The sequence below is a fragment of the Salvelinus alpinus genome, chromosome 11, assembly GCF_045679555.1.
Source record: "Salvelinus alpinus chromosome 11, SLU_Salpinus.1, whole genome shotgun sequence".
NCBI lineage: Eukaryota > Metazoa > Chordata > Actinopteri > Salmoniformes > Salmonidae > Salvelinus > Salvelinus alpinus.
In genome coordinates, this window is record NC_092096.1 from 5,092,825 (window position 1) to 5,115,777 (window position 22,953).

Here is a 22,953-nt window from a genome sequence, read left to right on the forward strand (position 1 = left end):
TCCATCCAACCTTTTAATGCTAGTAAAGTACAGTACATGTCGGATAAAAATTTAATGACAAGCCTGATGGAAACAGAAAATATTTCAGTAAACTTTCCAAATGTCGACAAAACTAAATAGTCTAGACAAGGTGGTTTCTTTTTTGTATCATTAAAATTAATTATGCGATAAATGTCAGTGGAAATTCTTTTATGGTAAATATTGATATAATTACCATGATATCAAAGTAAACTTTGAGTGGAGCAGTTTATCAGGCTACAGGTGAAGACGTGATGATGGACTTCACAGGGTGGTGAAACGGTGATGATGGACTTCACAGGGTGGTGAAACGGTGATGATGGACTTCACAGGGTGGTGAACCGGTGATGATGGACTTCACAGGGCGGTGAAGTCGTGATGATGGACTTCACAGGGTGGTGAAACGGTGATGATGGACTTCACAGGGTGGTGAAACGGTGATGATGGACTTCACAGGGTGGTGAAACGGTGATGATGGACTTCACAGGGTGGTGAAACGGTGATGATGGGTTTCACAGGGTGGTGAAACGGTGATGATGGACTTCACAGGGTGGTGAAACGGTGACGCTGGACTTCACAGGGCGGTGAAACGGTGATGATGGACTTCACAGGGCGGTGAAGTCGTGATGATGGACTTCACAGGGTGGTGAAACGGTGATGATGGACTTCACAGGGTGGTGAAACGGTGATGATGGGCTTCACAGGGTGGTGAAACGGTGATGATGTACTTCACAGGGTGGTGAAACGGTGATGATGGACTTCACAGGGTGGTGAAACGGTGATGATGGACTTCACAGGGTGGTGAAACGGTGATGATGGACTTCACAGGGTGGTGAAGCGGTGATGATGGACTTCACAGGGTGGTGAAACGGTGATGATGGGCTTCACAGGGTGGTGAAACGGTGATGATGGACTTCACAGGGTGGTGAAACGGTGATGATGGGCTTCACAGGGTGGTGAAACGGTGATGATGGGCTTCACAGGGTGGTGAAACGGTGATGATGGACTTCACAGGGTGGTGAAACGGTGATGCTGGACTTCACAGGGTGGTGAAACGGTGACGATGGACTTCACAGGGTGGTGAAACGGTGACGATGGACTTCACAGGGTGGTGAAACGGTGACGATGGACTTCACAGGGTGGTGAAACGGTGATGCTGGACTTCACAGGGTGGTGAAACGGTGATGGGCTTCACAGGGTGGTGAAACGGTGATGATGGACTTCACAGGGTGGTGAAACGGTGATGATGGACTTCACAGGGTGGTGAAACGGTGATGATGGACTTCACAGGGTGGTGAAACGGTGACGATGGGCTTCACAGGGTGGTGAAACGGTGATGATGGACTTCACAGGGTGGTGAAACGGTGACGATGGTCTTCACAGGGTGGTGAAACGGTGACGATGGACTTCACAGGGTGGTGAAACGGTGACGATGGACTTCACAGGGTGGTGAAACGGTGATGATGGACTTCACAGGGTGGTGAAACGGTGATGCTGGACTTCACAGGGTGGTGAAACGGTGATGCTGGACTTCACAGGGTGGTGAAACGGTGATGATGGACTTCACAGGGTGGTGAAACGGTGATGGACTTCACAGGGTGGTGAAACGGTGATGATGGACTTCACAGGGTGGTGAAACGGTGATGATGGACTTCACAGGGTGGTGAAACGGTGATGATGGACTTCACAGGGTGGTGAAACGGTGATGATGGGTTTCACAGGGTGGTGAAACGGTGATGATGGACTTCACAGGGTGGTGAAACGGTGACGCTGGACTTCACAGGGTGGTGAAACGGTGATGATGGGTTTCACAGGGTGGTGAAACGGTGATGATGGACTTCACAGGGTGGTGAAACGGTGACGCTGGACTTCACAGGGTGGTGAAACGGTGATGATGGGCTTCACAGGGTGGTGAAACGGTGATGATGGGCTTCACAGGGTGGTGAAACGGTGATGATGGACTTCACAGGGTGGTGAAACGGTGACGCTGGACTGCACAGGGTGGTGAAACGGTGATGATGGACTTCACAGGGTGGTGAAACGGTGATGATGGGCTTCACAGGGTGGTGAAACGGTGATGATGGACTTCACAGGGTGGTGAAACGGTGATGATGGACTTCACAGGGTGGTGAAACGGTGACGCTGGACTGCACAGGGTGGTGAAACGGTGATGATGGGCTTCACAGGGTGGTGAAACGGTGATGATGGGCTTCACAGGGTGGTGAAACGGTGATGATGGACTTCACAGGGTGGTGAAACAGTGACGCTGGACTGCACAGGGTGGTGAAACGGTGATGATGGACTTCACAGGGTGGTGAAACGGTGATGATGGGCTTCACAGGGTGGTGAAACGTTGATGATGGGCTTCACAGGGTGGTGAAACGGTGATGATGGGCTTCACAGGGTGGTGAAACGGTGACGCTGGACTGCACAGGGTGGTGAAACGGTGACGATGGACTGCACAGGGCGGTGAAACGGTGATGATGGACTTCACAGGGCGGTGAAACGGTGATGATGGACTTCACAGGGCGGTGAAACGGTGATGCTGGACTTCACAGGGTGGTGAAACGGTGATGATGGACTTCACAGGGCGGTGAAACGGTGATGATGGACTTCACAGGGTGGTGAAACGGTGATGATGGACTTCACAGGGTGGTGAAACGGTGACGCTGGGCTTCACAGGGTGGTGAAACGGTGACGCTGGGCTTCACAGGGTGGTGAAACGGTGATGATGGACTTCACAGGGCGGTGAAACGGTGATGCTGGACTTCACAGGGCGGTGAAACGGTGATGATGGACTTCACAGGGCGGTGAAACGGTGATGATGGACTTCACAGGGCGGTGAAACGGTGATGATGGACTTCACAGGGCGGTGAAACGGTGATGATGGACTTCACAGGGTGGTGAAACGGTGATGATGGACTTCACAGGGTGGTGAAACGGTGACGCTGGGCTTCACAGGGTGGTGAAACGGTGACGCTGGGCTTCACAGGGTGGTGAAACGGTGACGCTGGACTTCACAGGGTGGTGAAACGGTGACGCTGGGCTTCACAGGGTGGTGAAACGGTGATGATGGACTTCACAGGGTGGTGAAACGGTGACGCTTGATGCTCCTTTACAATACATATCCAGGTTCTTATTCTAGTCACATGATCATCGATACCTAGCTGCCGTTTGATAAATAAAAATTACTTCTGTCTATAATCTCATGTAGGCTAGAGCGCATGCACCAAAAGCAGAAGGGCACACTCGCTATATAACGCAACGTCTCTGGTGAGGACACCATCAGTACAGAAGGGCACACTCGCTATATAACACAACGTCTCTGGTGAGGAAACCGTCAGTACAGGAGGGGACTGAGCACGCACCCCTGAGGGGCCCCCATGTTGAAGGTTAGCGTGGCGGATTTGTTGTTGCCTACCCTCACCACCAGGGGGCGGCCTGTCAGGAAGTTCAGGATCCAGTTTGTAGATGGAGGTGTTCAGTCCCAGGGTTCTTTGCTCAGTGAGGAGCTTGGAGGGCACTATGGTGTCGGACGCTGAGCTATAGTTAAAACCTCTTAAGGATCCGCCCCTTTTTTTAAATTTTCGCCTAAAATGAGATACCCAAATCTAACTGCCTGTAGCTCAGGCCATGAAGCAAGGATATGCATTTTCTCGGTACCATTTGAAAGGAAACACTTTGACGTTTGTGGAAATGTGAAATGAATGTACGAGAATATAACACATTAGATCTGGTAAAAGATAATACAAAGAAAAAAAACGTTATTTTGTATTATTTTGTACCATCATCTTTGAAATGCAAGAGAAAGGCCATAATGTATTATTCCAGCCCGGTGAAATTTAGATTTTGGCCACTAGATGGCAGCAGTGTATGTGCAAAGATTTAGACTGATCCAATGAACCATTGAATTTCTGTTCAAAGTTTTGTACCAAGACTGCCCAAATGTGCCTAATTTGTTATTTAATAACTTTTCATGTTCTAAATTGTGCACTCTCCTCAAACAATAGCACAGTATTATTTCACTGTAATAGCTACTGTAAATTGGACAGTGCCGTTAGATTAACAATCTTTCTGCCAATATCAGATATGTCTATGTCCTGGGAAATTGTTAATCGCGTTAGCCTACGTTAGCTCAACCGTCCCATCGGACACCGATCCCGAAGAAGTTTAATGAATAGCATTCTCACATAGCTGTTCCTTTTGTCCAGCTAGGAGAGGGCAATGGGGAGTGCAACAGAGATTGCATCGTCTGTGGTTCTGTTAGTGCGGAATGCGAATTGGAGTGGGTCCAGGGTGTCTGGGATAATAGTGTTGTGAGCCATGACCAGCCTTTCAAAGTATTTCATGGCTACAGATGTGAGTGCCATGGGCGGTAGTCATTTAGGCAGGTTACCTTGTCTTTCTTGGGCACAGGGACTATGGTGGTTTGCTTGAAACATGTAGGTATTACAGATTGGGTCAAGGAGAGGTTGAAAATGTCAGTGAAGATACTTGCCAGGTGGTCAGCGCATGCTCTGAGTATTCGTCCTTGTAATCCATCTGGCCCTGAGGCCTTGTGAATGTTAACCTGTTTAAAGGTCTTCCTCACATCGGCTTTGGAGAGCATGATCACGCAGTCGTCCGAAACAGCTGGTGCTCTCATGTATGGTTCAGTGTTGCTTGCCCCCGAAGAGAGCATAGAAGCCATTTAACTTGTCTGGTAGGCTCGCGTCACTGGGCAGCTTGTGGCTGGGTTTCCCTTTGTAATCCATGATAGTTTGCAAGCACTGATTACCCAGTACCCCTGCACATTGACTCATTATCACCTCGACTACCCAGTACCCCTGCACATTGACTCATTATCACCTCGACTACCCAGTACCCCTGCACATTGACTCATTATCACCTCGACTACCCAGGACCCCTGCACATTGCCTCATTATTACCTCGACTACCCAGTACCCCTGCACATTGACTCATTATCACCTCGACTACCCAGTACCCCTGCACATTGACTCATTATCACCTCGACTACCCAGTACCCCTGCACATTGACTCATTACTACTTAGACTACCCAGTACCCCTGCACATTGACTCATTATTACCTCGACTACCCAGTACCCCTGCACATTGACTCATTATCACCTCGACTACCCAGGACCCCTGCACATTGACTCATTATTACCTCGACTACCCAGTACCCCTGCACATTGACTCATTATCACCTCGACTACCCAGGACCCCTGCACATTGACTCATTATCACCTCGACTACCCAGGACCCCTGCACATTGACTCATTATTACCTCAACTACCCAGTACCCCTGCACATTGACTCATTATTACCTCGACTACCCAGTACCCCTGCACATTGACTCATTATCACCTCGACTACCCAGTACCCCTGCACATTGACTCATTATTACCTCGACTACCCAGTACCCCTGCACATTGACTCATTATTACCTCGACTACCCAGTACCCCTGCACATTGACTCATTATCACCTCGACTACCCAGTACCCCTGCACATTGACTCATTATCACCTCGACTACCCAGTACCCCTGCACATTGACTCATTATCACCTCGACTACCCAGTACTCCTGCACATTGACTCATTATCACCTCGACTACCCAGTACCCCTGCACATTGACTCATTATTACCTCGACTACCCAGTACCCCTGCACATTGACTCATTATTAGCTCTACTACCCAGTACCCCTGCACATTGACTCATTATCACCTCGACTACCCAGTACCCCTGCACATTGACTCATTATTACCTCGACTACCCAGTACCCCTGCACATTGACTCATTATTACCTCGACTACCCAGTACCCCTGCACATTGACTCATTATCACCTCGACTACCCAGTACCCCTGCACATTGACTCATTATCACCTCGACTACCCAGTACCCCTGCACATTGACTCATTATCACCTCGACTACCCAGTACCCCTGCACATTGACTCATTACTACCTCGACTACCCAGTACCCCTGCACATTGACTCATTATCACCTCGACTACCCAGTACCCCTGCACATTGACTCATTATTACCTCGACTACCCAGTACCCCTGCACATTGACTCATTATTACCTAGACTACCCAGTACCCCTGCACATTGACTCATTATTACCTCGACTACCCAGTACCCCTGCACATTGACTCATTATCACCTCGACTACCCAGTACCCCTGCACATTGACTCATTATCACCTCGACTACCCAGTACCCCTGCACATTGACTCATTATCACCTAGACTACCCAGTACCCCTGCACATTGACTCATTATCACCTCGACTACCCAGGACCCCTGCACATTGACTCATTATTACCTCGACCACCCAGTACCCCTGCACATTGACTCATTATCACCTCGACTACCCAGTACCCCTGCACATTGACTCATTATCACCTCGACTACCCAGTACCCCTGTACATTGACTCATTATTACCTCGACTACTCAGGACCCCTGCACATTGACTCATTATTACCTCGACTACCCAGTACCCCTGCACATTGCCTCATTATTACCTCGACTACCCAGTACCCCTGCACATTGACTCATTATTACCTCGACTACCCAGTACCCCTGCACATTGACTCATTATTACCTCGACTACCCAGTACCCCTGCACATTGACTCATTATTACCTCGACTACCCAGTACCCCTGCACATTGACTCATTATTACCTCCACTACCCAGTACCCCTGCACATTGACTCATTATTACCTCGACTACCCAGTACCCCTGCACATTGACTCATTATCACCTCGACTACCCAGTACCCCTGCACATTGACTCATTATTACCTCGACTACCCAGTACCCCTGCACATTGACTCATTTTTACCTCGACTACCCAGTACCCCTGCACATTGACTCATTATCACCTCGACTACCCAGTACCCCTGCACATTGACTCATTACTTCCTCGGCTACCCAGTACCCCTGCACATTGACTCATTATTACCTCGACTACCCAGTACCCCTGCACATTGACTCATTACTACCTCGACTACCCAGTACCCCTGCACATTGACTCATTATTACCTCGACTACCCAGTACCCCTGCACATTGCCTCATTATGACCTCGACTACCCAGTACCCCTGCACATTGACTCATTACTACCTCGACTACCCAGTACCCCTGCACATTGACTCATTATTACCTCGACTACCCAGTACCCCTGCACATTGACTCATTATCACCTCGACTACCCAGTACCCCTGCACATTGACTCATTATCACCTCGACTACCCAGTACTCCTGCACATTGACTCATTATCACCTCGACTACCCAGTACCCCTGCACATTGACTCATTATTACCTCCACTACCCAGTACCCCTGCACATTGACTCATTATTACCTCGACTACCCAGTACCCCTGCACATTGACTCATTATTACCTCGACTACCCAGTACCCCTGCACATTGACTCATTATTACCTCGACTACCCAGTACCCCTGCACATTGACTCATTATTACCTCGACTACCCAGTACCCCTGCACATTGACTCATTATTACCTCGACTACCCAGTACCCCTGCACATTGACTCATTATTACCTCCACTACCCAGTACCCCTGCACATTGCCTCATTATTACCTCGACTACCCAGTACCCCTGCACATTGCCTCATTATTACCTCGACTACCCAGTACCCCTGCACATTGACTCATTATTACCTCGACTACCCAGTACCCCTGCACATTGCCTCATTATTACCTCGACTACCCAGGACCCCTGCACATTGACTCATTATTACCTCGACTACCCAGTACCCCTGCACATTGACTCATTATTACCTCGACTACCCAGTACCCCTGCACATTGACTCATTATCACTTCGAGTACCCAGTACCCCTGCACATTGACTCATTATTACCTCGACTACCCAGTACCCCTGCACATTGACTCATTATTACCTCGACTACCCAGTACCCCTGCACATTGACTCATTATTACCTCGACTACCCAGTACCCCTGCACATTGACTCATTATTACCTCGACTACCCAGTACCCCTGCACATTGACTCATTATTACCTTGACTACCCAGTACCCCTGCACATTGACTCATTATCACTTCGACTACCCAGTACCCCTGCACATTAACTCATTATCACCTCGACTACCCAGTACCCCTGCACATTGACTCATTATTACCTCGACTACCCATTACCCCTGCACATTGACTCATTATTACCTCGACTACCCAGTACCCCTGCACATTGACTTATTATTACCTCGACTACCCAGTACCCCTGCACATTGACTCATTATCACCTCGACTACCCAGTACCCCTGCACATTGACTCATTATTACCTCGACTACCCAGTACCCCTGCACATTGACTCATTATTACCTCGACTACCCAGTACCCCTGCACATTGACTCATTATTACCTCGACTACCCAGTACCCCTGCACATTGACTCATTATTACCTCTACTACCCAGTACCCCTGCACATTGACTCATTATTACCTCGACTACCCAGTACCCCTGCACATTGACTCATTATTACCTCGACTACCCAGTACCCCTGCACATTGACTCATTATTACCTCGACTACCCAGTACCCCTGCACATTGACTCATTATCACCTCGACTACCCAGTACCCCTGCACATTGACTCATTATCACCTCGACTACCCAGTACCCCTGCACATTGACTCATTATTACCTCGACTACCCAGTACCCCTGCACATTGACTCATTATCACCTCGACTACCCAGTACCCCTGCACATTGACTCATTATCACCTCGACTACCCAGTACCCCTGCACATTGACTCATTATCACCTCGACTACCCAGGACCCCTGCACATTGACTCATTATCACCTCGACTACCCAGGACCCCTGCACATTGACTCATTATTACCTCGACTACCCAGTACCCCTGCACATTGCCTCATTATTACCTCGACTACCCAGTACCCCTGCACATTGACTCATTATCACCTCGACTACCCAGTACCCCTGCACATTGACTCATTATTACCTCGACTACCCAGTACCCCTGCACATTGACTCATTATCACCTCGACTACCCAGTAGCCCTGCACATTGACTCATTATTACCTCGACTACCCAGTACCCATGCACATTGCCTCATTATTACCTCGACTACCCAGTACCCCTGCACATTGACTCATTATCACCTCGACTACCCAGTACCCCTGCACATTGACTCATTATTACCTCGACTACCCAGTACCCCTGCACATTGACTCATTATCACCTCGACTACCCAGTAGCCCTGCACATTGACTCATTATTACCTCGACTACCCAGTACCCATGCACATTGCCTCATTATTACCTCGACTACCCAGTACCCCTGCACATTGACTCATTATCACCTCGACTACCCAGTACCCCTGCACATTGACTCATTATTACCTCGACTACCCAGTACCCCTGCACATTGACTCATTATCACCTCGACTACCCAGTAGCCCTGCACATTGACTCATTATTACCTCGACTACCCAGTAGCCCTGCACATTGACTCAAATAACATTGTTATTTTTATTGTGTTGCTATTTATCCTTTAGTTTATTGAACACATTTTTCTTACTTACCTTTTAAAAAGTCTGCATTGTTGGTTAAGAGCTCGTAAGTAAGCATATCACGGTAAGGTCTTACCACACACAAGCATTTCGCAACACCCGCAATAACATCTGCTAAACACGTGTATGAGACCAATAAAATGTAATTTGATTTGACCTGTTTTACTCGGAGCATTTGAGAAAGAGCATTTGGTTTTGTGTAAAAGACGAATGGACCCATTTAACTTGTATTGTTATTGGTAATATAACCGCAGAGGTATTTATGTAACTTTCATCATCACAGCCTTTTATCTGCAGACTGTCATCACAGCCTTTTACCTGCAGACTGTCATCACAGCCTTTACCTGCAGACTGTCATCACAGCCTTTTATCTGCAGACTGTCATCACAGCCTTTTATATGCAGACTGTCATCACAGCCTTTATCTGCAGACTGTCATCATGTCATCACAGCCTTTTACCTGCAGACTGTCATCATGTCATCACAGCCTTTTATCTGCAGACTGTCATCATGTCATCACAGCCTTTTACCTGCAGACTGTCATCACAGCCTTTACCTGCAGACTGTCATCATGTCATCACAGCCTTTTATCTGCAGACTGTCATCATGTCATCACAGCCTTGTATCTGCAGACTGTCATCACAGCCTTTTATCTGCAGACTGTCATCACAGCCTTTACCTGCAGACTGTCATCACAGCCTTTTACCTGCAGACTGTCATCACAGCCTTTTACCTGCAGACTGTCATCACAGCCTTTTACCTGCAGACTGTCATCATGTCATCACAGCCTTGTATCTGCAGACTGTCATCACAGCCTTTTACCTGCAGACTGTCATCACAGCCTTTTACCTGCAGACTGTCATCACAGCCTTTTATCTGCAGACTGTCATCACAGCCTTTACCTGCAGACTGTCATCACAGCCTTTTACCTGCAGACTGTCATTACAGCCTTTTACCTGCAGACTGTCATCACAGCCTTTTATCTGCAGACTGTCATCACAGCCTTTTATCTGCAGACTGTCATCACAGCCTTTACCTGCAGACTGTCATCACAGCCTTTACCTGCAGACTGTCATCACAGCCTTTTACCTGCAGACTGTCATTACAGCCTTTTACCTGCAGACTGTCATCACAGCCTTTACCTGCAGACTGTCATCACAGCCTTTTACCTGCAGACTGTCATTACAGCCTTTTACCTGCAGACTGTCATCACAGCCTTTTATCTGCAGACTGTCATCACAGCCTTTTATCTGCAGACTGTCATCACAGCCTTTACCTGCAGACTGTCATCACAGCCTTTTCCCTGCAGACTGTCATTACAGCCTTTTACCTGCAGACTGTCATCACAGCCTTTACCTGCAGACTGTCATCACAGCCTTTTATCTGCAGACTGTCATCACAGCCTTTTATATGCAGACTGTCATCACAGCCTTTATCTGCAGACTGTCATGTCATCACAGCCTTTTACCTGCAGACTGTCATCATGTCATCACAGCCTTTTACCTGCAGACTGTCATCACAGCCTTTTACCTGCAGACTGTCATCACAGCCTTGTATCTGTAGACTGTCATTACAGCCTTTTACCTGCAGACTGTCATCATGTCATCACAGCCTTGTATCTGCAGACTGTCATCACAGCCTTTTACCTGCAGACTGTCATCACAGCCTTGTATCTGTAGACTGTCATCACAGCCTTTTACCTGCAGACTGTCATCACAGCCTTTTACCTGCAGACTGTCATCACAGCCTTGTATCTGTAGACTGTCATTACAGCCTTTTACCTGCAGACTGTCATCACAGCCTTGTATCTGCAGACTGTCATCATGTCATCACAGCCTTTTAGTAGAGGCAGGGAGAGAGGCTGAGGGTTTCTACAGACTGTAGTGTCTAGTAGAGACAGGGAGAGGGGCTGAGGGTTTCTACAGACTGTAGTGTCTAGTAGAGACAGGGAGAGAGGCTGAGGGTTTCTACAGACTGTAGTGTCTAGTAGAGACAGGGAGAGAGGCTGAGGGTTTCTACAGACTGTAGTGTCTAGTAGAGACAGGGAGAGGGGCTGAGGGTTTCTACAGACTGTAGTGTCTAGTAGAGACAGGGAGAGAGGCTGAGGGTTTCTACAGACTGTAGTGTCTAGTAGAGACAGGGAGAGGGGCTGAGGGTTTCTACAGACTGTAGTGTCTAGTAGAGACAGGGAGAGAGGCTGAGGGTTTCTACAGACTGTAGTGTCTAGTAGAGACAGGGAGAGAGGCTGAGGGTTTCTACAGACTGTAGTGTCTAGTAGAGACAGGGAGAGAGGCTGAGGGTTTCTACAGACTGTAGTGTCTAGTAGAGACAGGGAGAGAGGCTGAGGGTTTCTACAGACTGTAGTGTCTAGTAGAGACAGGGAGAGAGGCTGAGGGTTTCTACAGACTGTAGTGTCTAGTAGAGACAGGGAGAGAGGCTGAGGGTTTCTACAGACTGTAGTGTCTAGTAGAGACAGGGAGAGAGGCTGAGGGTTTCTACAGACTGTAGTGTCTAGTAGAGACAGGGAGAGGGGCTGAGGGTTTCTACAGACTGTAGTGTCTAGTAGAGACAGGGAGAGAGGCTGAGGGTTTCTACAGACTGTAGTGTCTAGTAGAGACAGGGAGAGAGGCTGAGGGTTTCTACAGACTGTAGTGTCTAGTAGAGACAGGGAGAGAGGCTGAGGGTTTCTACAGACTGTATTGTCTAGTAGAGACAGGGAGAGAGGCTGAGGGTTTCTACAGACTGTAGTGTCTAGTAGAGACAGGGAGAGAGGCTGAGGGTTTCTACAGACTAGTGTCTAGTAGAGACAGGGAGAGAGGCTGAGGGTTTCTACAGACTAGTGTCTAGTAGAGACAGGGAGAGAGGCTGAGGGTTTCTACAGACTGTAGTGTCTAGTAGAGACAGGGAGAGAGGCTGAGGGTTTCTACAGACTGTAGTGTCTAGTAGAGACAGGGAGAGAGGCTGAGGGTTTCTGCAGACTGTAGTGTCTAGTAGAGACAGGGAGAGGGGCTGAGGGTTTCTACAGACTGTAGTGTCTAGTAGAGACAGGGAGAGAGGCTGAGGGTTTCTACAGACTAGTGTCTAGTAGAGACAGGGAGAGAGGCTGAGGGTTTCTACAGACTGTAGTGTCTAGTAGAGACAGGGAGAGAGGCTGAGGGTTTCTACAGACTGCAGTGTCTAGTAGAGACAGGGAGAGAGGCTGAGGGTTTCTACAGACTGCAGTGTCTAGTAGAGACAGGGAGAGAGGCTGAGGGTTTCTACAGACTGCAGTGTCTAGTAGAGACAGGGAGAGAGGCTGAGGGTTTCTACAGACTGTAGTGTCTAGTAGAGACAGGGAGAGAGGCTGAGGGTTTCTACAGACTGTAGTGTCTAGTAGAGACAGGGAGAGGGGCTGAGGGTTTCTACAGACTGTAGTGTCTAGTAGAGACAGGGAGAGAGGCTGAGGGTTTCTACAGACTGTAGTGTCTAGTAGAGACAGGGAGAGAGGCTGAGGGTTTCTACAGACTGTAGTGTCTAGTAGAGACAGGGAGAGGGGCTGAGGGTTTCTACAGACTGTAGTGTCTAGTAGAGACAGGGAGAGAGGCTGAGGGTTTTTACAGACTGTAGTGTCTAGTAGAGACAGGGAGAGGGGCTGAGGGTTTCTACAGACTGTAGTGTCTAGTAGAGACAGGGAGAGAGGCTGAGGGTTTCTACAGACTGTAGTGTCTAGTAGAGACAGGGAGAGAGGCTGAGGGTTTCTACAGACTGTAGTGTCTAGTAGAGACAGGGAGAGAGGCTGAGGGTTTCTACAGACTGTATTGTCTAGTAGAGACAGGGAGAGAGGCTGAGGGTTTCTACAGACTGTAGTGTCTAGTAGAGACAGGGAGAGAGGCTGAGGGTTTCTACAGACTAGTGTCTAGTAGAGACAGGGAGAGAGGCTGAGGGTTTCTACAGACTAGTGTCTAGTAGAGACAGGGAGAGAGGCTGAGGGTTTCTACAGACTGTAGTGTCTAGTAGAGACAGGGAGAGAGGCTGAGGGTTTCTGCAGACTGTAGTGTCTAGTAGAGACAGGGAGAGGGGCTGAGGGTTTCTACAGACTGTAGTGTCTAGTAGAGACAGGGAGAGAGGCTGAGGGTTTCTACAGACTGTAGTGTCTAGTAGAGACAGGGAGAGAGGCTGAGGGTTTCTACAGACTGTAGTGTCTAGTAGAGACAGGGAGAGAGGCTGAGGGTTTCTACAGACTGCAGTGTCTAGTAGAGACAGGGAGAGAGGCTGAGGGTTTCTACAGACTGCAGTGTCTAGTAGAGACAGGGAGAGAGGCTGAGGGTTTCTACAGACTGTAGTGTCTAGTAGAGACAGGGAGAGAGGCTGAGGGTTTCTACAGACTGTAGTGTCTAGTAGAGACAGGGAGAGGGGCTGAGGGTTTCTACAGACTGTAGTGTCTAGTAGAGACAGGGAGAGAGGCTGAGGGTTTCTACAGACTGTAGTGTCTAGTAGAGACAGGGAGAGAGGCTGAGGGTTTCTACAGACTGTAGTGTCTAGAGACAGGGAGAGGGGCTGAGGGTTTCTACAGACTGTAGTGTCTAGTAGAGACAGGGAGAGAGGCTGAGGGTTTCTACAGACTGTAGTGTCTAGTAGAGGCAGGGAGAGAGGCTGAGGGTTTCTACAGACTAGTGTCTAGTAGAGACAGGGAGAGAGGCTGAGGGTTTCTACAGACTAGTGTCTAGTAGAGGCAGGGAGAGAGGCTGAGGGTTTCTACACACTGTAGTGTCTAGTAGAGACAGGGAGAGAGGCTGAGGGTTTCTACAGACTGTAGTGTCTAGTAGAGACAGGGAGAGAGGCTGAGGGTTTCTACAGACTGTAGTGTCTAGTAGAGACAGGGAGAGGGGCTGAGGGTTTCTACAGACTGTAGTGTCTAGTAGAGACAGGGAGAGAGGCTGAGGGTTTCTACAGACTGTAGTGTCTAGTAGAGACAGGGAGAGAGGCTGAGGGTTTCTACAGACTGTAGTGTCTAGTAGAGACAGGGAGAGAGGCTGAGGGTTTCTACAGACTGTAGTGTCTAGTAGAGACAGGGAGAGGGGCTGAGGGTTTCTACAGACTGTAGTGTCTAGTAGAGACAGGGAGAGAGGCTGAGGGTTTCTACAGACTGTAGTGTCTAGTAGAGACAGGGAGAGAGGCTGAGGGTTTCTACAGACTGTAGTGTCTAGTAGAGACAGGGAGAGAGGCTGAGGGTTTCTACAGACTGTATTGTCTAGTAGAGACAGGGAGAGAGGCTGAGGGTTTCTACAGACTGTAGTGTCTAGTAGAGACAGGGAGAGAGGCTGAGGGTTTCTACAGACTAGTGTCTAGTAGAGACAGGGAGAGAGGCTGAGGGTTTCTACAGACTAGTGTCTAGTAGAGACAGGGAGAGAGGCTGAGGGTTTCTACAGACTGTAGTGTCTAGTAGAGACAGGGAGAGAGGCTGAGGGTTTCTACAGACTGTAGTGTCTAGTAGAGACAGGGAGAGAGGCTGAGGGTTTCTGCAGACTGTAGTGTCTAGTAGAGACAGGGAGAGGGGCTGAGGGTTTCTACAGACTGTAGTGTCTAGTAGAGACAGGGAGAGAGGCTGAGGGTTTCTACAGACTAGTGTCTAGTAGAGACAGGGAGAGAGGCTGAGGGTTTCTACAGACTGTAGTGTCTAGTAGAGACAGGGAGAGAGGCTGAGGGTTTCTACAGACTGCAGTGTCTAGTAGAGACAGGGAGAGAGGCTGAGGGTTTCTACAGACTGCAGTGTCTAGTAGAGACAGGGAGAGAGGCTGAGGGTTTCTACAGACTGCAGTGTCTAGTAGAGACAGGGAGAGAGGCTGAGGGTTTCTACAGACTGTAGTGTCTAGTAGAGACAGGGAGAGAGGCTGAGGGTTTCTACAGACTGTAGTGTCTAGTAGAGACAGGGAGAGGGGCTGAGGGTTTCTACAGACTGTAGTGTCTAGTAGAGACAGGGAGAGAGGCTGAGGGTTTCTACAGACTGTAGTGTCTAGTAGAGACAGGGAGAGAGGCTGAGGGTTTCTACAGACTGTAGTGTCTAGTAGAGACAGGGAGAGGGGCTGAGGGTTTCTACAGACTGTAGTGTCTAGTAGAGACAGGGAGAGAGGCTGAGGGTTTTTACAGACTGTAGTGTCTAGTAGAGACAGGGAGAGGGGCTGAGGGTTTCTACAGACTGTAGTGTCTAGTAGAGACAGGGAGAGAGGCTGAGGGTTTCTACAGACTGTAGTGTCTAGTAGAGACAGGGAGAGAGGCTGAGGGTTTCTACAGACTGTAGTGTCTAGTAGAGACAGGGAGAGAGGCTGAGGGTTTCTACAGACTGTATTGTCTAGTAGAGACAGGGAGAGAGGCTGAGGGTTTCTACAGACTGTAGTGTCTAGTAGAGACAGGGAGAGAGGCTGAGGGTTTCTACAGACTAGTGTCTAGTAGAGACAGGGAGAGAGGCTGAGGGTTTCTACAGACTAGTGTCTAGTAGAGACAGGGAGAGAGGCTGAGGGTTTCTACAGACTGTAGTGTCTAGTAGAGACAGGGAGAGAGGCTGAGGGTTTCTGCAGACTGTAGTGTCTAGTAGAGACAGGGAGAGGGGCTGAGGGTTTCTACAGACTGTAGTGTCTAGTAGAGACAGGGAGAGAGGCTGAGGGTTTCTACAGACTGTAGTGTCTAGTAGAGACAGGGAGAGAGGCTGAGGGTTTCTACAGACTGTAGTGTCTAGTAGAGACAGGGAGAGAGGCTGAGGGTTTCTACAGACTGCAGTGTCTAGTAGAGACAGGGAGAGAGGCTGAGGGTTTCTACAGACTGCAGTGTCTAGTAGAGACAGGGAGAGAGGCTGAGGGTTTCTACAGACTGTAGTGTCTAGTAGAGACAGGGAGAGAGGCTGAGGGTTTCTACAGACTGTAGTGTCTAGTAGAGACAGGGAGAGGGGCTGAGGGTTTCTACAGACTGTAGTGTCTAGTAGAGACAGGGAGAGAGGCTGAGGGTTTCTACAGACTGTAGTGTCTAGTAGAGACAGGGAGAGAGGCTGAGGGTTTCTACAGACTGTAGTGTCTAGAGACAGGGAGAGGGGCTGAGGGTTTCTACAGACTGTAGTGTCTAGTAGAGACAGGGAGAGAGGCTGAGGGTTTCTACAGACTGTAGTGTCTAGTAGAGGCAGGGAGAGAGGCTGAGGGTTTCTACAGACTAGTGTCTAGTAGAGACAGGGAGAGAGGCTGAGGGTTTCTACAGACTAGTGTCTAGTAGAGGCAGGGAGAGAGGCTGAGGGTTTCTACACACTGTAGTGTCTAGTAGAGACAGGGAGAGAGGCTGAGGGTTTCTACAGACTGTAGTGTCTAGTAGAGACAGGGAGAGAGGCTGAGGGTTTCTACAGACTGTAGTGTCTAGTAGAGACAGGGAGAGGGGCTGAGGGTTTCTACAGACTGTAGTGTCTAGTAGAGACAGGGAGAGAGGCTGAGGGTTTCTACAGACTGTAGTGTCTAGTAGAGACAGGGAGAGAGGCTGAGGGTTTCTACAGACTGTAGTGTCTAGTAGAGACAGGGAGAGAGGCTGAGGGTTTCTACAGACTGTAGTGTCTAGTAGAGACAGGGAGAGAGGCTGAGGGTTTCTACAGACTGTAGTGTCTAGTAGAGACAGGGAGAGAGGCTGAGGGTTTCTACAGACTGTAGTGTCTAGTAGAGACAGGGAGTGAGGGCTGAGGGTTTCTCGACTACAGTTGTTGAAGCCAAACCCAGGAATTCATTATGTTCTATTAAAACTGTTTACAGCGTTGGACAGAGGTAATCTTGCTGTTGCACGGAGAGAGAGTCACAGACGCCACGTTTGGATTCAATTAACACTTCATTGTGAACATAAGATTTTCATAAAAACACAACATGTTTCGTTGAGAGAGAAGTAAAACCTGTAAATGATCTGAACAGTTCACATCAAGGCAGGGATCCTAGGGCTCCTCGTCTGATTGGTCCGGGTTGTTTGACAGCTGGATTGGCTCAGGGCCAGATGCCTATGTTTCAGTTGAGTAATAACACACACATAGTTGAACCTCGTCCAGCTTCTCTCTGGTTCTCTCTCTTCTCCCGCGTTTCTACATTCTGAGACCATAATAAACCATAATCAGCCCTGTTTTCTCCATCAGCTCTGTCGTTCCCAAGAAAATACATTTTCCACTAGTAAGCTATATAGCTCCTACATTAGATAAGGATAATACCGTAAGGTAGGCCTACGTCCCAAATGGCACCCTTTTCACTTTATAGTGCACAGGCTCCGGTCAAAAGTAGTGCACTACATAGGGAATAGAGGACCATTTAGGACAGAATCTAAATTAGGACTGGAAGGAAAAAAACTAACTGACGTGAGAAACAGAACGAGGATAGCCCGGTCCCAGATCTGAAACAGAACGAGGATAGCCCGGTCCCAGGTCTGTAACAGAACGAGGATAGACCGGTCCCAGGTCTGAAACAGAACGAGGATAGCCCGGTCCCAGGTCTGTAACAGAACGAGGATAGCCCGGTCCCAGGTCTGTAACAGAACGAGGATAGCCCGGTCCCAGGTCTGAAACAGAACGAGGATAGACCGGTCCCAGGTCTGAAACAGAACGAGGATAGCCCGGGTCCCAGGTCTGAAACAGAACGAGGATAGCCCGGTCCCAGGTCTGAAACAGAACGAGGATAGCCCGGTCCCAGGTCTGAAACAGAACGAGGATAGCCCGGTCCCAGGTCTGAAACAGAACGAGGATAGCCCGGTCCCAGGTCTGAAACAGAACGAGGATAGCCCGGTCCCAGGTCTGAAACAGAACGAGGATAGCCCGGTCCCAGGTCTGTAACAGAACGAGGATAGCCCGGTCCCAGGTCTGTAACAGAACGAGAATAGCCCGGTCCCAGGTCTGAAACAGAACGAGGATAGCCCGGTCCCAGGTCTGAAACAGAACGAGGATAGCCCGGTCCCAGGTCTGAAACAGAACGAGGATAGCCCGGTCCCAGGTCTGAAACAGAACGAGGATCGCCCGGTCCCAGGTCAGAAACAGAACGAGGATCGCCCGGTCCCAGGTCTGAAACAGAACGAGGATAGCCCGGTCCCAGGTCTGTAACAGAACGAGGATAGCCCGGTCCCAGGTCTGTAACAGAACGAGGATAGCCCGGTCCCAGGTCTGAAACAGAACGAGGATAGCCCGGTCCCAGGTCTGTAACAGAACGAGGATAGCCCGGTCCCAGGTCTGTAACAGAACGAGGATAGCCCGGTCCCAGGTCTGAAACAGAACGAGGATAGCCCGGTCCCAGGTCTGAAACAGAACGAGGATAGCCTGGTCCCAGACCTGTTTGTGCTCTAACTCAATTGCTGTCAGTTTAAAACTAGAACCCAGGCTAGAACTAGGAGGCCTTGGTTCAGAGATGAATGTGACCTTCAGATAGAGAGGAAGGAAGTCGTTACAGAACTGTTGGATAAACATCATGAGTCCTAACCAATGAGTGGGATTGAACAGCAGACACGTGAACACACACACCCTCTCTGATCAGACCGTGTTTAAGGCAGGAAGTGTTCCCTGTGTGATGTCACAGTGGGATTACGGCCCACCACACACCCTCTCTGATCAGACCGTGTTTAAGGCAGGAAGTGTTCCCTGTGTGATGTCACAGTGGGATTACGGCCCACCACACACCCTCTCTGATCAGACCGTGTTTAAGGCAGGAAGTGTTCCCTGTGTGATGTCACAGTGATGTCACAGTGATGTCACAGTGGGATTACGGCCCACCGCCACCTCTCTGATAGATGATCTGTCCATTAGGACAGACAGGTATACCTTAACACATGGGTTACACCCTTCATATACACTACAGTCCTCTCCTCCATCTCACACCCCCTCCTTCTCATATCTCCCTGCTCAAGGCCAGTCCTGCTGGGTGGGTGAGAGGAGGGGATAATCCCTGCATACGTGCAGGACTGCAGAGAGAGAAAGTGAAGGGGTGAGTGAATCAGAGAGAGAGAGGGAGAATTATAGCGTAAGGGGGAGAGAGAGACTGAGTGAATTGGAGAGAGAACGAAAGAGTGAATGAGAGAGGTAGAGAGAGATGGTGAATGAGTAGAGAGAAAAGTAGAGCAGGATAGTGTGATTTATTTTCCAGTGGATTACAGAGTGATGCGTAGAGAAGCCGTCCCCATGAGGAAGTCTCCAATTATGGAGCTTTTCACTGTACCCTGACACCCAGCTCAGGAGTGTGTGTGTGTGTGTGTGTGTGTGTGTGTGTGTGTGTGTGTGTGTGTGTGTGTGTGTGTGTGTGTGTGTGTGTGTGTGTGTGTGTGTGTGTGTGTGTGTGTGTGTGTGTGTGTGTGTGTGTGTGTGTGTGGATGAGGGGTTTAAAGTGAGTGTGCCTCAGTGCTCTGATCACAGCGTGGGTGGATGTCAGTACAGAAAGACCTCTACCTCTAAATCCCTTTCATCCATCCATCTGACTGAAAGGCTGGGATGGTGCTATACCCTGACTGATTGACAGGCTGGGATGGTGCTGTACCCTGACTGACTGACAGGCTGGGATGGTGCTGTACCCTGACAGGCTGGGATGGTGCTGTACCCTGACTGACTGACAGACTGGGATGGTGCTGTACCCTGACTGACTGACTGACTGGGATGGTGCTGTACACTGACAGGCTGGGATGGTGCTGTACCCTGACTGACTGACTGACTGACTGACTGGGATGGTGCTGTACACTGACAGGCTGGGATGGTGCTGTACCCTGACTGACTGACTGACTGACTGGGATGGTGCTGTACCCTGACTGACTGACTGACTGGGATGGTGCTGTACCCTGACTGACTGACTGACTGGGATGGTGCTGTACCCTGACTGACTGACTGACTGGGATGGTGCTGTACCCTGACTGACTGACTGACTGGGATGGTGCTGTACCCTGACTGACTGACTGACTGGGATGGTGCTGTACCCTGACTGACTGACTGGGATGGTGCTGTACCCTGACTGGCTGACAGGCTGGGATGGTGCTGTACCCTGACAGGCTGGGATGGTGCTGTACACTGACAGGCTGGGATGGTGCTGTACCCTGACAGGCTGGGATGGTGCTGTACCCTGACTGACTGGCAGAGATAGAGCCCTCTGAAGAGGCAGAGATGTACAAGCAGGCAGGCTATTAAAAAATGAAATACCCAGAAATAAATATTCATACTCTGAGAACTGCCCATTCCTCCAGTCACATCACCTTCTGTCCCCACTCTCCCCCCTACACCCTCTCTGTCTTAGTGGACCTCTGTCCCCACTCTCCCCCCTACACCCTCTCTGTCTTAGTGGACCTCTGTCCCCACTCTCCCCCCTACACCCTCTCTGCCCTTCAGCCTGTATTCAGACAGCCTGCATCTCTCTGTCTAGTGGTTAGAGCGTTGGACTAGTAACCGAAAGGTTGCAAGATCGAATCGCCGAGCTGACAAGGTACAAATCTGTCGTTCTGCCCCTGAACAAGGCAGTTAACCCACTGTTCCTAGGCAGTCATTAAAAATAAGAATTTGTTCTTAACTGACTTGCCTAGTTAAATAAAGGTAAAATAAAAAATAAAAATTAATTAGTGGACCTCTGTCCCCAGCCTGTATCTCTCTGATACAGGCTGTCTTAGTGGATACTACTGCCATGGAGGCAGTGGGAAACACTGTGTTAGTGGAGTCTGATAACAGGCTGGAGCTCCACTAAGGCGTGGAGGCAATGGGGACACTGTATTAGTGGAGTCTGATAACATGGAGGCAGTGGGAAACACTGTATTGGTGGAGTCTGATAACAGGCTGGAGCTCCACTAAGGCATGGAGGCAGTGGAAAACACTGTATTAGTGGAGTCTGATAACAGACTGGAGCTCCACTAAGGCATGGAGGCAGTGGAAAACACTGTATTAGTGGAGTCTGATAACAGACTGGAGCTCCACTAAGGCATGGAGGCAGTGGGAAACACTGTATTAGTGAAGTCTGATAACAGGCTGGAGCTCCACTAAGGCATGGAGGCAGTGGGAAACACTGTATTAGTGGAGTCTGATAACAGACTGGAGCTCCACTAAGGCATGGAGGCAGTGGGAAACACTGTATTAGTGGAGTCTGATAACAGACTGGAGCTCCACTAAGGCATGGAGGCAGTGGAAAACACTGTATTAGTGGAGTCTGATAACAGACTGGAGCTCCACTAAGGCATGGAGGCAGTGGGAAACACTGTATTAGTGGAGTCTGATAACATGGAGGCAGTGGGAAACACTGTATTAGTGGAGTCTGAAAACAGACTGGAGCTCCACTAAGGCATGGAGGCAGTGGAAAATACTGTATTAGTGGAGTCTGATAACATGGAGGCAGTGGGAAACACTGTATTAGTGGGGTCTGATAACAGGCTGGAGCTCCACTAAGGCATGGAGGCAGTGGGAAACACTGTATTAGTGGGGTCTGATAACAGGCTGGAGCTCCACTAAGGCATGGAGGCAGTGGAAAACACTGTATTAGTGAAGTCTGATAACAGACTGGAGCTCCACTAAGGCGTGGAGGCAGTGGGAAACACTGTATTAGTGGAGTCTGATAACATGGAGGCAGTGGGAAACACTGTATTAGTGGAGTCTGATAACATGGAGGCAGTGGGAAACACTGTATTAGTGGGGTCTGATAACAGGCTGGAGCTCCACTAAGGCATGGAGGCAGTGGGAAACACTGTATTAGTGAAGTCTGATAACAGACTGGAGCTCCACTAAGGCGTGGAGGCAGTGGGAAACACTGTATTAGTGAAGTCTGATAACAGACTGGAGCTCCACTAAGGCGTGGAGGCAGTGGAAACACTGTATTAGTGAAGTCTGATAACAGACTGGAGCTCCACTAAGGCGTGGAGGCAGTGGGAAACACTGTATTAGTGAAGTCTGATAACAGACTGGAGCTCCACTAAGGCGTGGAGGCAGTGGGAAACACTGTATTAGTGAAGTCTGATAACAGACTGGAGCTCCACTAAGGCGTGGAGGCAGTGGGAAACACTGTATTAGTGAAGTCTGATAACAGGCTGGAGCTCCACTAAGGCATGGAGGCAGTGGGAAACACTGTATTAGTGAAGTCTGATAACAGACTGGAGCTCCACTAAGGCGTGGAGGCAGTGGAAACACTGTATTAGTGAAGTCTGATAACAGACTGGAGCTCCACTAAGGCGTGGAGGCAGTGGGAAACACTGTATTAGTGAAGTCTGATAACAGACTGGAGCTCCACTAAGGCGTGGAGGCAGTGGGAAACACTGTATTAGTGAAGTCTGATAACAGACTGGAGCTCCACTAAGGCGTGGAGGCAGTGGGAAACACTGTATTAGTGAAGTCTGATAACAGGCTGGAGCTCCACTAAGGCATGGAGGCAGTGGGAAAC

The 22,953-nt window shown here is 49.4% G+C and overlaps 1 pseudogene; it reads left to right on the forward strand.

Annotated features, from left to right (window-relative positions):
- Nucleotides 1–4,625: 4,625 nt before the first annotated feature.
- LOC139534836 (bile salt-activated lipase-like) lies at nt 4,626–18,911 on the forward strand (annotated as a pseudogene).
- The last annotated feature ends 4,042 nt before the right edge of the window (nt 18,912–22,953 follow it).